The 14,685-nt window shown below is 39.3% G+C and overlaps 1 long non-coding RNA gene across 1 annotated transcript in view; it reads left to right on the top strand.

Annotated features, from left to right (window-relative positions):
* LOC129528394 (uncharacterized) overlaps positions 1-14,685 on the top strand; it is a 66,550-nt gene that overhangs the window by 13,132 nt on the left and 38,733 nt on the right. Inside the window, exons 2-3 of the long non-coding RNA XR_008673669.2 lie at positions 13,584-13,808; positions 14,109-14,177. This is a non-coding gene — a long non-coding RNA (uncharacterized lncRNA). The remainder of the gene's footprint in view (positions 1-13,583; positions 13,809-14,108; positions 14,178-14,685) is intronic.

A 14,685-nucleotide genomic window follows, 5' to 3' on the forward strand; every position in this document is an offset into this window, starting at 1 on the left:
ACCTATGGTCGGCTCCACACTGGCTCCTGGTCTGTTTGTCACAGCCCCATTTGTCTTTGCAGGCTTCCTTGCTTTCCAGTGCGAGAAGTCCTAAGCTTACATTGCTCTTATTCTGCCCCAGACTTGAAATTAACCATTTCTCTGAGGAGCCTTGTGTGTGTGTGTTTTTCTTTCCCCCCATGGGAATGGTAATAGGGCCATACCTGGATATGAAGAATATTAATTGCTATTGAGGTTACATTGCTTCAAGGACATTCCAGGCTCTTTAAATATATATTTGAAAAATCATGACATCATATTTATAATTTAACTAAAATACTAACATTTGAGTGTTTTTACTTTTTAAAATTTTATGTTTCTATCCCATTTTTTGCACTGAAAGTTTTGATACCCAATATCATTAAAATAATTATTTGTTTTCATATTCATTATTAAAAATATTTTGAAAATGTTAATATTAATTTTACAACAAGCAATACAATTACTGAGGCAGTTTAATTGTTTCTGTGTGTGGTTATTTTTGCCTTAGAATATCTCATACCACGTACTGACAATCAAATTACTGCATTTTTGAGTTCTTTGAATGAAATAATTTTGCTGTTACCAATTTGATATACAGTTAGGTTCTTTTAGTTCAATTTGTTTTCAACTTGAGAAGTTGTTTTCCTAATATAATTTTCTTGAAAAAGTTAATATATTTACATAATCAAAAGGTCAAAACAATACAAAATGCATGCACATAAATATTTTGCTTTCATTATTTCCCCCTTGCCAATTTGTGGAACAATTTAATAATTACTTTCTTGTTTATCATTCTAGTCTTTTGTTTACATAAATGTAGTTTTTCATGTCCTATGTATACTATTCTGTGTCTTGCTGTTGGTTATTTTAAGATAGCTATTGTGATTTTGCTATATCAGTACATAAATATTATTCTCACTTTAAAAATCTTTGCAAACACTCTTTCTTGAGGGTGCACCATAACTATTTAACCTGTCTCGTCTTGCTGGATAATTAGATTCTTCCCAGTATTCCCTTATTACAGTGAACAACCATGTATAAATGCCATTTCACGTTTTTTGCAGGTGTATGTGTGGTATAGCGTCCTAGAAGTGGAATTGCAGGGTGAAAAAAAATCCACTTTTCATTTTGTTAGGTATTGCTAAATTCTCTTCCTCAGAAGTGGTATCATTGTCCAACCTCACCAGCGATATAAAACCATGCACTGCAGTATCTATAATCTAGTACTTCAACTACAGAATGTATTGTGAAATTTTAGGTAAAAAAATAGTATCTTGTTAGAGCTTTCATTTGCATTTCTTTTAGTGTATGTGTGATATTGAAAGTCTTCTCCTATTTTTAAGGGAAACTTGTAATTTGCTGTTGTTATCTGTTGCCTCTTCTCTATTGGATGGTTGGTTTCTCTCCTCTAGATTTCTAGGAACTTTGTATAATTATTTTAGCTCTTTGTCTACAATGTAGGCTGTACTTTTTTTCTGTCTGTCATTTCTCTTGGCTGTCAGTGATGCTTTTTACCAAACAAAAGTTTTTATTTTTATGTGTTCACATTTGTCATTCTTTTCTCTTGTGGCATCTGGGTTTTCAGTTATAGTTAAAGAAACCTTCTCTGCTCTAAAGTTTTACAGGCATTTTCTGTTTTTTCCTGGTATTTACATAATTTCATTTCATTTGCATTTAGATATTTGATTCATTTAGCTTGTTATTTTCCATCTGTTTTCAAAGCCCTTGACACTTTCCTCTCACAGTGATATTTTTCACTGATTTTTATGGTACGCTAAGTTATGGCTCACTCTTTTATATTTTAGTTCCTCTATACCTCTGCTTACCTAGTTCTTCTCCTCTAGTACACCTCTTTTCTCTGTGCCTTTCAAAATCCTACTTTTTCTTGGCTCTAAGCAAGTCATGTCTTCATTGATGATGTCATTGACTGCTATAGCCAACGTTTGCCTCTGTATCCTCTGAAGTTTCTATAACATTTACCCACTGGCATCCGTGGCATGATGGAAGATTTACTGCTTTGTATTTTTAGTTGATGCCTATATGAGATACCTAACAATTTAATGGTAAGCCACTTGAAATCAGGAATCACATTTTATTTTTCTATGCACCCCCTTCACCTCCTGAAAAGCCACCTGCCTCTGTGTCCTATCCAAGACCTCTGGCCATTTGAAGCATCTCATTCCAAAAAAGCAAAGACATTCTCTCTCAGGCCTTTCTAGTTGGCTGAGAAGTTAACTGTCACTCCTACTTTGTGTAGAGGAAAATTTTGTTAAATAAATATTTGGTGCCATTTATTATTGTGAACAGAAAAGGATATAAACATAATGCGTGAAAAATCACAACCAGTAGTTCTGATTTCCCCATGAAGGCCATTGCTGCTGGACAAACCATGGGACCAAGATCTATCCTCTGAGACAGAAAAACACAAGGCCAGACCAGATTTTCTGCTGATTGGGCAACTCCAGAATGTACTTCCTCAAAAAAATGACTCCATACAAAGGTATTCATTTTTACTCTATTTAGAGCCCATCACTGTCTAGTACCTCGGACAGCAACCCAAGCAGGGAAGCAGTCAGCTGTTTGTTGGCTGTGGTTGGTAGACTTGGGTCTATCACAGGTGGAGAGAGAATAAAAGCAGAAGGGGAGTTGGGAAAGCAAAAACCCACCCTATTGCTAGGGAGAAATCACAACAGAGCCAGAGACAAGGCAAAGGGGAAAAGGCCAGATTTATGCCAGGTGGTAAGAAGGGCATGTTTGGGGCTGGATAATGTTTGCTCAGCTTATACTAGATAGCTGCCTTCCTTCTTAGGGGCTACAATTTTCTTCAACAACTGACTCTTCCTTACTCAGCATGACAAGGTGCTGACCTGTCTGTGCTGTAGTGAGCCTGCAAATGAGAAAGACCAGCCTTCCTTAGACAATTTCAGGGACTTCTCCAAAGGGGTCTGATGACCCAGGAGGGGATGATGAGTTCAGGCTTTGTATCCTGTATAGAAGGAGGCTGATGATTGCTATCACTGAAGTTGTTGCTTATGATTGGGTCCTGAAGAGTTTTGTTCTTAATTGGTGAAAATTTGCTCTTACATGGTAGAAGAATACAAAGTTCATAGCTGTTTTTATTTATAACTTCATTCATTCATTTATTCAATATACAATTATGGACTGTCTACTACTTTCTAGCAACTTAGTCTCTGAATATGTAAAGCAAAAGAAGATATAATCTTTTTTCAAGGATCTTTTTGTATAGAGCAATGGTCCACCAGTTGCTATTTTTTTTTAAATCTCATGCATGAGCACTAAACACTTTCCAATGCATATCCTAATTATTCTCAGTTTGTCTTTTTATGAGACAAGTTCTTGCTGTTTTCCAGGCTGATCTTGAACTCCCAGGTCCATGAAATCCTTCCACCTCATGCTTTCAAGTAGCTGATATTACAGGCACATGCCACTGCACCCTGCTCTTCTTAGTTATTTACAACAACATATTTTACTATCCTAATATAAATGTTATAAAACTTACACAAAAGCAAATGTTACAAAGGGGTTATAAAAATACAAATTGAAGTTTTAATATCTTTCTCTCTTAGAATGGTTTTGTGAAAATTACTAAAGACAACACAAATACAATATGGACTATTAAAACCTGTTGCACATCCAAGCATAAATTAGGCCAGTTAAAACAGAATTTCTCAAGGGTCTCGTTACTTGTTTTACCCTACCTAGGCACCAGAAAATCATGCTTCCAATGTCACCATGGGGTTGTATAGCTCAACCAAACCAAAGGGACCTTTTCTTTTTAAAAATAAGACTTATGAGGGCAATAAAATATTCTTTGGGAGAGAAAGGAGTGATAATATGCAACGTATACCACCTAGTTAAAGGCAAAAAGTCCTGAAACTGGACCCCAGTTCATTCACCATAAAGAACTGGGGCTGACTGAAGTGATGTGGTTAAGGGGCCAGTTTGGATCCAGGCTTCATTTTCTTCTGGTTGCTCCACAGGGTTCTTTTCTCTAAAGTTGGATGCTAACATATCTTACTCTTGGATAATGGCACTATTACTAAGGTATAGTCTATGCTTAAACATTTACCCAAAACAAAGGCGTTATATATCTAACTTCTATTAGCTGTTATTTGTGTAAGAGTTTCTGCCACTCCAGTGGTCTCTGAGCTTAGCTGCCTCTAGCTATGTGAAATTGCAACATTCTGTGACCTGGGTCTTCTTGGTGAAGTCACTTCTGTATGAATTGTGGTGGTTGAGGGTTCAGGTGGTGTGATCAACTCCACTTTGTAGAAAGACTTACTTCCCTTTTGAAGTCCTGGTTGAAAATGAGTTCCCTCATTGTGCAAAACATAAGCAACGTGACATTCCCTGCAAACATTTAAAAAATTCATTATTTTTTACATTTAATTTTAAAATTGATACATAATAGATGTACATATTTATTATCAGGGTCCTGTAGAAATTATTAAACATCTCCATGGGAATAGTGAATTACGACACTACATTCATCACACATGTTCAATATTTTGTAGGCAACAATAAGATAATAGTATGAGTGCTGAATGTGACATGTAAACTATTTTACCTTCAGGCTTACTACCCTAAGTTCAAAGGAAAATTTAAATGAAATATTTTTCAAGTGTTCCACAGGAAACTCATTTTAGAAGATGCTTGCAAATCATTTACAAATATTTTAAAAATATCTCACTCCAGTTCTCAGCATTTTACTTTGCAATATCAATATACTTAGCAAAACTCCCCTCACAGACAACTTAGAAAAAAACCTCAGCCTGAGTCAGAATTATTCAGGTTTCAAATGGTACAGTCCAAATTACTGATGCCTCAGTTCATTTTAAGACTGGTTTAAGGTTAAGTTAAACCAAGAGGAAGTCATGTTTGGTGGTGAGATCCTTCTGTGGGCAAGAGATAGCCTCTGATGGAGAGTGTTGGCAGGTGCTCTGTTCTCTCTTTATGGGCCTACTTAGCTCTCTCTGTGTGATTTCCCATTTGCAATATTAACATAATAACATGCACATACATATATTTATAGAGTGCCTCCTTTCCAAGGAGGAAATACATTAAGATTAAGCCAAATATTTTCATTTCCCCAACCACATTTTAAACAAAACAATTGATTTCCTTACCTCTGGGGTGGAAAGCCTCAGTTGTCTCCAAGCTACCAAACTATACTGAAGATAAAAGTGACTGAAATTATGGCATTGTTTTGAACAACAGATAAACTGACACAGCCTTAATACAACTTTTGGTATTACTGAAAACAAATTTGGAAACTTGATGTTTTATTAGGGAGCATTTGGTCATCCATATGGTATTAAACAGCAGAGAAGCAGTGCCTTCATTGAGATGATCCTCATGACTCATTCTTTGCAGCAGTGTCCAAGAGTACTTATTGGTTATTAATTGGGTATTGTGTGATGCATATACATGTCCTGAACACTCTGCACCTGCATCTTCCCTTATAGTCCTTTAATATTTGCACTTTATGGTTGAGTGATTATTTTATTAATGTCTATATTCCCTCAGGCTACCATGAATGCTTCATGAATGCAGAGAGTACTTCTGATTTATACCCTGTCTCTGTACAAGGACTGGCAAATAGTAATGCTAAATCCATATTTGTAGAAGGAAGGAAGGAATGAGGGAGGGAGAAGGAAGGAAGGAAAGAAGGAAGGAAGGGAGGAAGGAAGGAACAAAGGAAGAAAGGAAGGAAGGAAGATGAGATAGAAATGAGAGAGAGAGAGAGACAGAGTGGGGGGGGGGGAGAGAGAGAGAGAGAGAGAGAGAGAGAGAGAGAGAGAGAGAGAGATGGGATTTGGAAATAGCCCAAATGTTCTGATGTTTCATTGTTTATCTGATTATTTTCTCACCATATATAGCTAGTAGTCATCTGGCTTCATACTTCCTTGGGAAGGACAGCAGGGCCAGACCTGCCAAATGTTTAATTGCAGCTCATTGTAAAAAGAATTAACACTCCAGTAAAAATGGACCCACAAGCAAGCTGCTCAGATCATTGTAGATCCTGAATTTCAGATCTGTGAGGAACTTGGATGCTTATCACATCCTCATTTTGGCCTTGAGGAAATTGAAGCTCATAAAGGCTAGGTAACTTGCTGAAGGTCACACAGCTGGTGGCAGGACAGTGTCACCTCTATTTCATGCTGCTTCTTGGATAGACTGCAGACAAAACATGTACCAAACTTTAATTTCTATTGCTCTCAGTGCTGGGGGGATGCCAGAGTTCTTGCTTCACAACAAGTGTTCAGAAGCAGAATAATTGAGGAACATCACAACAGGCTCTGGGAGGAATTTGTGGCCAGTCATATGAAATTTGAGTGTCTGGCTGAAACTGACTCTAGTCAATCACTGGCTGTGTCTCTGGCTGTTGAGAAGGAGGTAGTGGATTTTTGGGGTATTGCTTTAGTTGCTATTACAGGGTGATATTTTGAACAAAGATGCCTTTTTTTTTTCAAATCTCTATTTCTGGTAAAGTTAAATTCAGCACTTGATTTGTAGTATTCAGCACCAGGGAAAGATTAGTAACTTCTCCCTTCAAACCTAGATGTGGTTCCCAGCCCTGGTATTTAATATACTGCAGGCCATGTAGGCCATTCATCTTAATTATGTAATTATTAAAAAGATTCCGATATTGTCTACTTATCAAAGATCTCTAGAATACATACCACACCCCTCTGATTAGGGGTGATTAGAGAAATACCTGAGACCAAACTATTTTCACATTTCCTTCTCTATTGATTGTCCAAAAGGTGATGATTGTGGCTGCTCAGCAGGCTGTTCTCATTAGGGCTCCATTGATTGTGAGCTGGTTATGGTTCCAAATGCCAGGCTAAGTGTGTTGCTTTGAATTTGTAGTGTGAGGCACTCAGATAAGATAAAGAAAAATTAAGGCCAGCATTTTAGTCTCCAAGTTCTGGTTAAATTGTTACACCTTCATACAGCTTTCCCAGATTCCTGCCCCAAAGAAACAACATTAATTAGTCTTTTCAGCTATGCAGTCTTTGGAAGCAATACTGTTGATTTATTGAAGGCTGCATTATTAAAATTATCTGCTCTGTCTGTCCTTAATAAGGTCAAAGAAGGAATCTATGAACGCTGATTCATCACAAAGGCTCTGGGGATGCACATCATTGAGAAAGCCAATTTTATTTTCCCTACTGCAAGACAAAACCGGATTGCAACTTTCCTTGCTTATCAGGAAGGCAAAGCCCAGAGAATCCACTATTAATTTGGAGAAAGACCTAATCAGTACATCTGGCCTTCTTTGTGGAGGATTCCTCACGACCAGGCTGCATATATAGTATGGAGTGGTGAGGGAGGGTTTTAACTGTCTAAGTGAATGATAATTCCTCTCAGGAGATGCTTGTTGGAATAGATTTCCCTCCATGATCTCAGCCTACATTTCTTTAATAGTTATTAATGCCACTGTATCAGCAATCCTCTTCTCTTGCCATGATAAAATCTCCCCGAAGAGAATTGGTATCGTGTACATTTAGCAGGATTTAGGAAGACAAGATGCAGGGGAAGAGAACTGATTTTCCCTCTTTCAGTAGAAGGCAATGATGGGGACATCAGTGTGTCGTGTATCACACAATCTGTAAATTACTTCAGAATTGCACGGGATGTTCTCCATAATACCCTCACAACGTGAAGTCTCCCAGCTTGACCTATTTGGCTTAATTTGTGCTTTCTGCAAAAGAGTTTATTTTTTCTTTCCAGTGAAAAATTGTAGTTCTGGAATTTTGGGGGCAGCCAGCATAAGAAAATAAAATCGTGTTTGGCCTTGTATTGCACCAAACATATAGTAAGTCACCTGTGAATATTTGCTGAATTGTGGATACGATGACAAGATAAAAAGGTACAATTTCCCATGAGTTCATTTCAATACAGTTCCCATTTACAAAAAGCAATTAGAGCTTTGTCTTCAACATAATATATTTATTAAATAAATGTAACTGTGTAATCATGGAATCTAAGCACAGGAGGATTTCCAAGCTTCACCTCACATCAAATGCAGGCATCATATAGCCTCTAGGCCTTGGGTTATGTCAGGGTTTTTTGCTTTCCACTTAGACTTGCAGTTGTCTTTCTTAGAAGATATGAAGCATGTTGGTCCCACCTCTAGCCAAGTAAAAACAGGTATGTGGATAAAATGACTATCAAAACAGGTTCTTTTCAAAGCGTTGGAAATATTGGATTTCTCTTGGCTGTGAATGTAGTGGGAGTCTTGATGACTTCGTCATATTGGGGAGCTTTTTATTCAGCATACTAAAAACATGTATCTAGCAATTTCTAGAGGGTGCCAGGACTTTTCTTGGGGTTAGAGTAATGAAGATGATTATACAATGGCCTCTATCCAGTTGATGCAACTGATTAGATTAGCTAAATGTTACAGGGCACGGTGGTATAAAAAAATTCCTAGAAGACAGAAGATTTTATTCACCACAGGCAGTCATGCGGTAGGTGTTCCACAACTAGTTGGATGTGTCAAGGCACAGCATCCTACAAAAACATAGTCTGTTTTGAAAAATTCAGTCGGCCTGAAGGTGGGTGGCTGGAGAAAACCTTGAGAAGTTAGGAGGGACCACGTCACCCAATACCTGGTTAACCAACTAGGAGAGATTGAATGACTACCTGTATAGCCAGCAGGAACATTTAATGTGGGTTACAAGATCACCTTTGTTCTTTAGGAAGTTTGTAGTCATTCATAAATCCAAAGGAAAAAGCAAAAATTCAGGCCATGTTATGCCTCACATGTAAAATAGCCTGCTATCCAGCCCTGGGCATTGCATTATTCCAGTAAGGGCTAATGTTGTATATTCTTCTCAACTATTTCAATAAAAAATGTGGAGGATACATTCCAGTTGAAAGATCACTTATTTGAATTTTACCTTTTAGTGCCAAGATTGCAGGGAAAAATATCATTTGTGAGCCTCTTGGAAGGTTGGCTGATCTGCAGATAGGATAAAATATCCTGCATGAACTCTCCATTTGATTTGTAATTTACATAGCATCTCTTTGTTCAGCAAGGAACACCCTGCATGACTTCCTGACACTGACCTGGATTTTACTTATGGCTGCCCTAAATTGTGTTATCATGGTGTACCGGTTGTTCAGTATTCAGCCTTGCTCTTCTGTAACTTAATATTATGATTTATTTCTGACTTGGCTTTTCTTTATTGAATGCTGACTTTTTCTAAGAGGTTCATGTGGAAATGTGCTACATGAAAAAAAAAAAAAAAGGAGCACAGTTTGGCCTCAGGGCAAAAACATGAATACTGACCCAGGGACATGAATACAGGGCAGAAGAGAGTGGCACAGGCAACAAAATTAACTCATTTCTTTGCCTTTTGTGTGTTCCTAAGTGTGTGGAGTGACTCAAATTTTAGCACAGAAAGTAAAGTTAGAAAGCAACTGCTATTTGCCAACAACCCATTCTTTAATTCTCAAAGATCAAAAATTTGCTTGAAAACTGACATTTTCATTTTCTCCTGGCCCAGTGAACAAAGTTTTAAGGTTATGTGGTCGCTCTGATACCACCTAAGAAGCAAATATTTCTTGCAGTCTACTTCTAGATGTGAATGAGCTCAAAGTAAATGACTCAGAGATGGAGTAAATGTCCCTTGAAATACACCCAAACTTAATAATTAGGAGAAGAGTGCTTGAATAAACACATTTAGAGTGTTATTGAGCATATACAAGCTTAGATGGTCCATATTTCTAAAAGACAGTGAGTCTATAGCACATTCTTCGGAGATGAGAAAATTATGCCATAAATAAAACTGGCAGTGGAGGCGTTTGTTTTATCATTCAGTTAAGTAGGAGGAATTCTTTCATACCTAGAGGGACTTAGGTAAAACTAATGAACAGACATACTTAACAACAAGAACAACAACAAAAAAATAAAGCATTACCATTCAAGAGTGTGAAATCACTTCTCTGAGAGCCTTTTTGGATTGAATACTCTTTTTGGGCTGGTAATGTCAAACTAAAACTTTACCTAAACACGGATAACTAGGTGGCTCTTAGCATACCTTTCAGGGCTTATGGTCTCCAATTATTCCACTCACATCCCCCTATACATTCCCAAATCACCTCTTTCAGTTTCTCCAGTGTTTAAACATGAACTGGATAGAGTGTTGCATGGTAGTATTAAATAAAATTTAGCCTAAAGCTGTTTCCTTACATATTATAAGTTCTGTCTAAAGGTTTCTACGTGCATAGTGTACATGTCATTGAAAGTGTAAATGGGCTATAACCTACTCTGATACCAATCACTGAGTTTTGGCCAATCAAAGGTGGCCAACTGCTCAAACCATATTCAAATATGGCAAATGCTGAGCTGTAACCAATCCTGTTGTTTCTGTACCTCATTTCTGTTTTCTCTCTGTCACTTTTCTTTTTCTTTCCGTAAATCTTCTTCAACCACCTGGCAGTGCCAGAGTTTCTCTGAACCCATTCTGGCTTGGGGGATGCCTGATTCATGAATCATTCTTTGCTCAGTTAAACTCTGTTTAATTTAATTTGTCTAAGGTTTTTCTTTTAACAGTAGAGATAGGAGTACAACACACTTTGAGGTGTACAGGAGTGAGTTCAAATCCTAGCTCTGTTATTGGCTTGATTTCTCATCTTGAGCAAGGTACTTAGTTTCTCTGAGCCTTAGTTTCTGCACTTGTAAATGTGGAGAAGTGAAACACCAGACTTGTGAGGATGCTCTGCTATCTGAATGAGGTAATGGGAAAATGCTCGGCCAGTGTTGTAACTCAATCTTCTTATCCAACAGCGAGCCCCTCGGGCACCCAGACCCAGACTCGCCCTTCTAGTCTCACCTCTTGCACTCTCTGGCACATCTCATGTAGGCTCTGTTGCCTGTCATGTTTTCCAGTCCACAAATACCCTTGGCATGCTCTCATGTCTGTACTTGGTCCACATTATTCTAACGTGAATACATGAAACTTCTAATGACAGTGCAATCTTTCTAGACAATCTCTGAAGGAGAAATGTTACTAGTCTGTGGTGAATATAAAAATAGGCTCATAGGGAAAAAACTGTGATTGAAGATGTAATTCTGCATTTTCTTGGGATATACATAAATAGCAAGTAGTCATTTTTTACTTAAAAAAAAAAAAGAAATCTACAGAAAGAAAATTTAGCTGTCTTTCTGTTGCTAACCTTCCGGGAGGCCTTGGTTCTCCTTTAAGGTTGAAGTTCGTTTGTGACAGGTTAGTGCTGCTCATTTTTGTGACTTTCGAGAAGCCGCTGTGGAAAAGGCAGAAGTCTTCCCCTCCCATTATGCTGAGTCAGACATGGCATCTACATGACTCATCACCAAGTGGTTCTCCAGAATTCACTTTGCTTGCTTTTCCCCAATCCAGATAATCCTCGGGACTGGTAGCCACCCAACTCACCCCTGCACACTGTTCTTCCTCTTTGGAGGCACCCACCATGCCTGTCTGATGCTGCCCCTCAAGGTCACATCGCAGTCTCCTGTACCTACCTTGTCTGCGGCTACCCAACTCTATACAATTTCTGAAGCTGTCATAACACCCAGGTGGTCTATAATGTAATATGTGTTTAGATAATCCTCAGGCCAAAACATCTTTCCAAAATTTAACTGTAAATATGTCACTTCCCTAGGTTATGTTAGTCTTTTCCATGTTCAAATGGCTATCTGAGCTCCTGGGGAGGGGAAGTCACTCCTGGAGTTTTCTCTCCATCATTCATAGTGTGAATCTCACCTTGAGCCGGGAGGAATTTGTGATGGGCATTCAAGTGAGAAAAAGGGTGCAAAGGGGTGAGATGGTGTGTTAGTCAGGGTTCTCTAGAGGGACAGAATTAATAGGATAGATGTATATACAAAGGGGAATGTATTAAGGAGTATTAACTCACGAGATCACAAGGTAAGGTTGCATAATAGGCCATCTGCAACCTGAGGAGCAAGGAAGCCAGTCCAAGTCCCAAAGCTGAAGGACCTTGAGTCCAATGTTTGAGGGCAGGAAGCATCCAGCATGGGAGAAAGATGTAGGCTTGGAGGCTAAGCCAGTCTAATCTTTTTTTTTTTTTTGAGATGGAGTCGCCCTCTGTCACCCAGGCTGGAGTGCAGTGGCGTGATCTCGGCTCACTGCAACCTCCGCCTCCGCCTCGCAGTACCTGAGATTACAGGTGCATGCCAACACGGCTAATTCTTGTATTTTTAGTAGATACAGGGTTTTACCATATTGGCCAGTTGGTCTGGAACGAACTCCTGACCTCAAGTGATCCACCCACCTCAGCCTCCGAAAGTTCTGCGATTACAGGTGTGAGCCACTGTGCCTAGCCAAGCCTAATCTTTCCACGTTCTTCTGCTTGCTTTTATTCTAGTTACACTGTCAGCTGGTTAGATGGTGCCCTCCCAGATTGAAGGTAGATCTGCCTTTCCCAGTCCACTGACTCAAATGTTAATCTCCTTTGGCAACACCTTCACAGACACACCCAGGATCAATACATTGTACCCTTCAATCCAATCAAGTTGACATCCAGTAGTAACCATCACAGATGGCTAATATGGGAGATATTCATGAGGGGTCTGGGAAGGGGATTTGGAAGAGATATGGACACAAAGGAAGGAGGAAAGAAAAGGGGAAGTGAGATGGGAACCAAACCAAACACCCTGTATTGCACAATTGAGCCTGGAGTTGGCCTGCTCGCCACAGAGCAGTCACAGGTTTTCAGGATGCTTTAGTGATAGCAGCCATCAGTACCTCTCATTAGGAGCAAAAGCCCTGATTGGTAATAGTATATTCTACTTATTTAGAGAATAAAAGTTCCCTGTTAGAACCAGGCTTCTCAGAATGGCATTCAGCTTTTCAGAAAAGCACAGCACCAGCATATTTCTTATCTGCCTTGAAGGTTATAATAAATCCCTTCTTCTATTAATTCATAAATCCTTCAGCCACATGCCATTTGGGGGCCATATGCTTTCTTTCCTCCCTCTAACCCTTGGAAAGATCTTTCATATCCAATCTCTGTAGATAATCTGAATGTGAAATCAGGTATGGTTATCTAATCCCTCTTATCAGAAGGTCAGCAGTTACCTGTGGCTTTTCCATCTGTCCTCCAGCTGAATGCTGCCATTTAGTAAATCAAAAATTGGTTACAAATTAGCAAAGCTGACTGGCTCAATGAAATCTAGCCTGGAGTCTTTGCTGGAAGGGGGGAAGTTTAAATATGGTTTGAAGGGAGATTTGAGGTGAACTCTATTTCTCAAAGCCATGGAGTAGCAGCATAAAAGATGAGAGATGTTCTCCTGGGTAAAAATGTCAAATCACATGGGAAATGGGAATATTTCACATGGTGATTACTGAATTTTACAATTGTTCGCAAATTGATTCAGCCCAGAAATCAACTGGGAAGTCTCCCACAGGTGTCTAGCACTCTGCAGGTATTAGCGTGATACAGGGTAAGTCTCAAAGTACAAAAAAAAAACACACATATGAAACAATTTGCAAACAATGAAGTGCTAACCTGTGTGGTGTTAATTACAGATGCATTAGGACACCAGAAAAGGAAGAAAAGACAGTGGCAGCTGAAGACATTTCAGGAATGCTTCACTGAGAACCTAAGTCTTGTTCTGGGCCATAAAGAAAAAGGGAGGGTATGGTTTCTATACCAGAGATAAGAAAGGAGAAAATTGGACGTGGAGGAAAGATACGAGTACCAATCCGAGCGAACAAGGAAGAGTGAGTAAATCTGTCCAGCTGGAGTTGGAGGTACGTTCTGGAAAATGGTGAGAGAGGCTGTGTAGGGTAGGGGGACACGGAAAGAGGGGCCAAGACATTTGGAGTTGATATTTGATATGGTTTGGCTGTGCCCCCACCCAAATCTTATCTTAAATTGTAATTCCCATAATCCCCACGTGTCGAGGGAGGGACCCGGTGGGAAGTGATTGGATCATGGGGGCAGTTTTCCCCATGGAATTCTCGTGATAGTGAGTGAGTTCTCACGAGATCTCATGGTTTTACAAGCGTCTGGTATTTCACCTGATTGCACTTCTCTCTTCTGCCTCCTAGTGAAAAAGGTGCCTGCTTCTCCTTCTGCCATGATTATGTTTCCTGAGGCTTCCCCAGCCATGCGTAACTGTAAGTCAATTAAACCTCCTTTGTTTATAAATTACCCAGTCTCAGATAGTATCCTTATCGCAGTGTGAGAATGGACTAATACAATATTTAAATCAAAGGGACTCACTGATGTTTCTCAAAAATAATATAAGAGGAAAATATAGGTGGTGGTTTAGTGTCCATCTACCTGGCCCCTAGGGTTGAGCCTGGGAAGCCAGGCCAGGAAGGGTTAGCATAACAATCTAGGCATGATTTAATGGGACTGACCTGTGATAGTGAGGTGGAGAGAATAGGCAATGTGACAGTGAAAAATATAAATGAAAACCAACAGGACTCCATCACAACAGAAAGAGGACTTTCCAACCTGCAGGGGAGAAAAAGGTTGTGCCTCTGGCCATCAGGAGCATTAATTGTAATGTCTCCATTTCAGCCAAACTGCTGTGCACACACATGAAGCCTGGGCCCCCTTTAACAGCAAGGGGTCTGTTGTTCCCCTCCTTGTGCAGGTGGGTTCAGCTAGTCAAATCAA

Source organism: Gorilla gorilla, chromosome 17, assembly GCF_029281585.2.
Source record: "Gorilla gorilla gorilla isolate KB3781 chromosome 17, NHGRI_mGorGor1-v2.1_pri, whole genome shotgun sequence".
Lineage (NCBI taxonomy): Eukaryota > Metazoa > Chordata > Mammalia > Primates > Hominidae > Gorilla > Gorilla gorilla.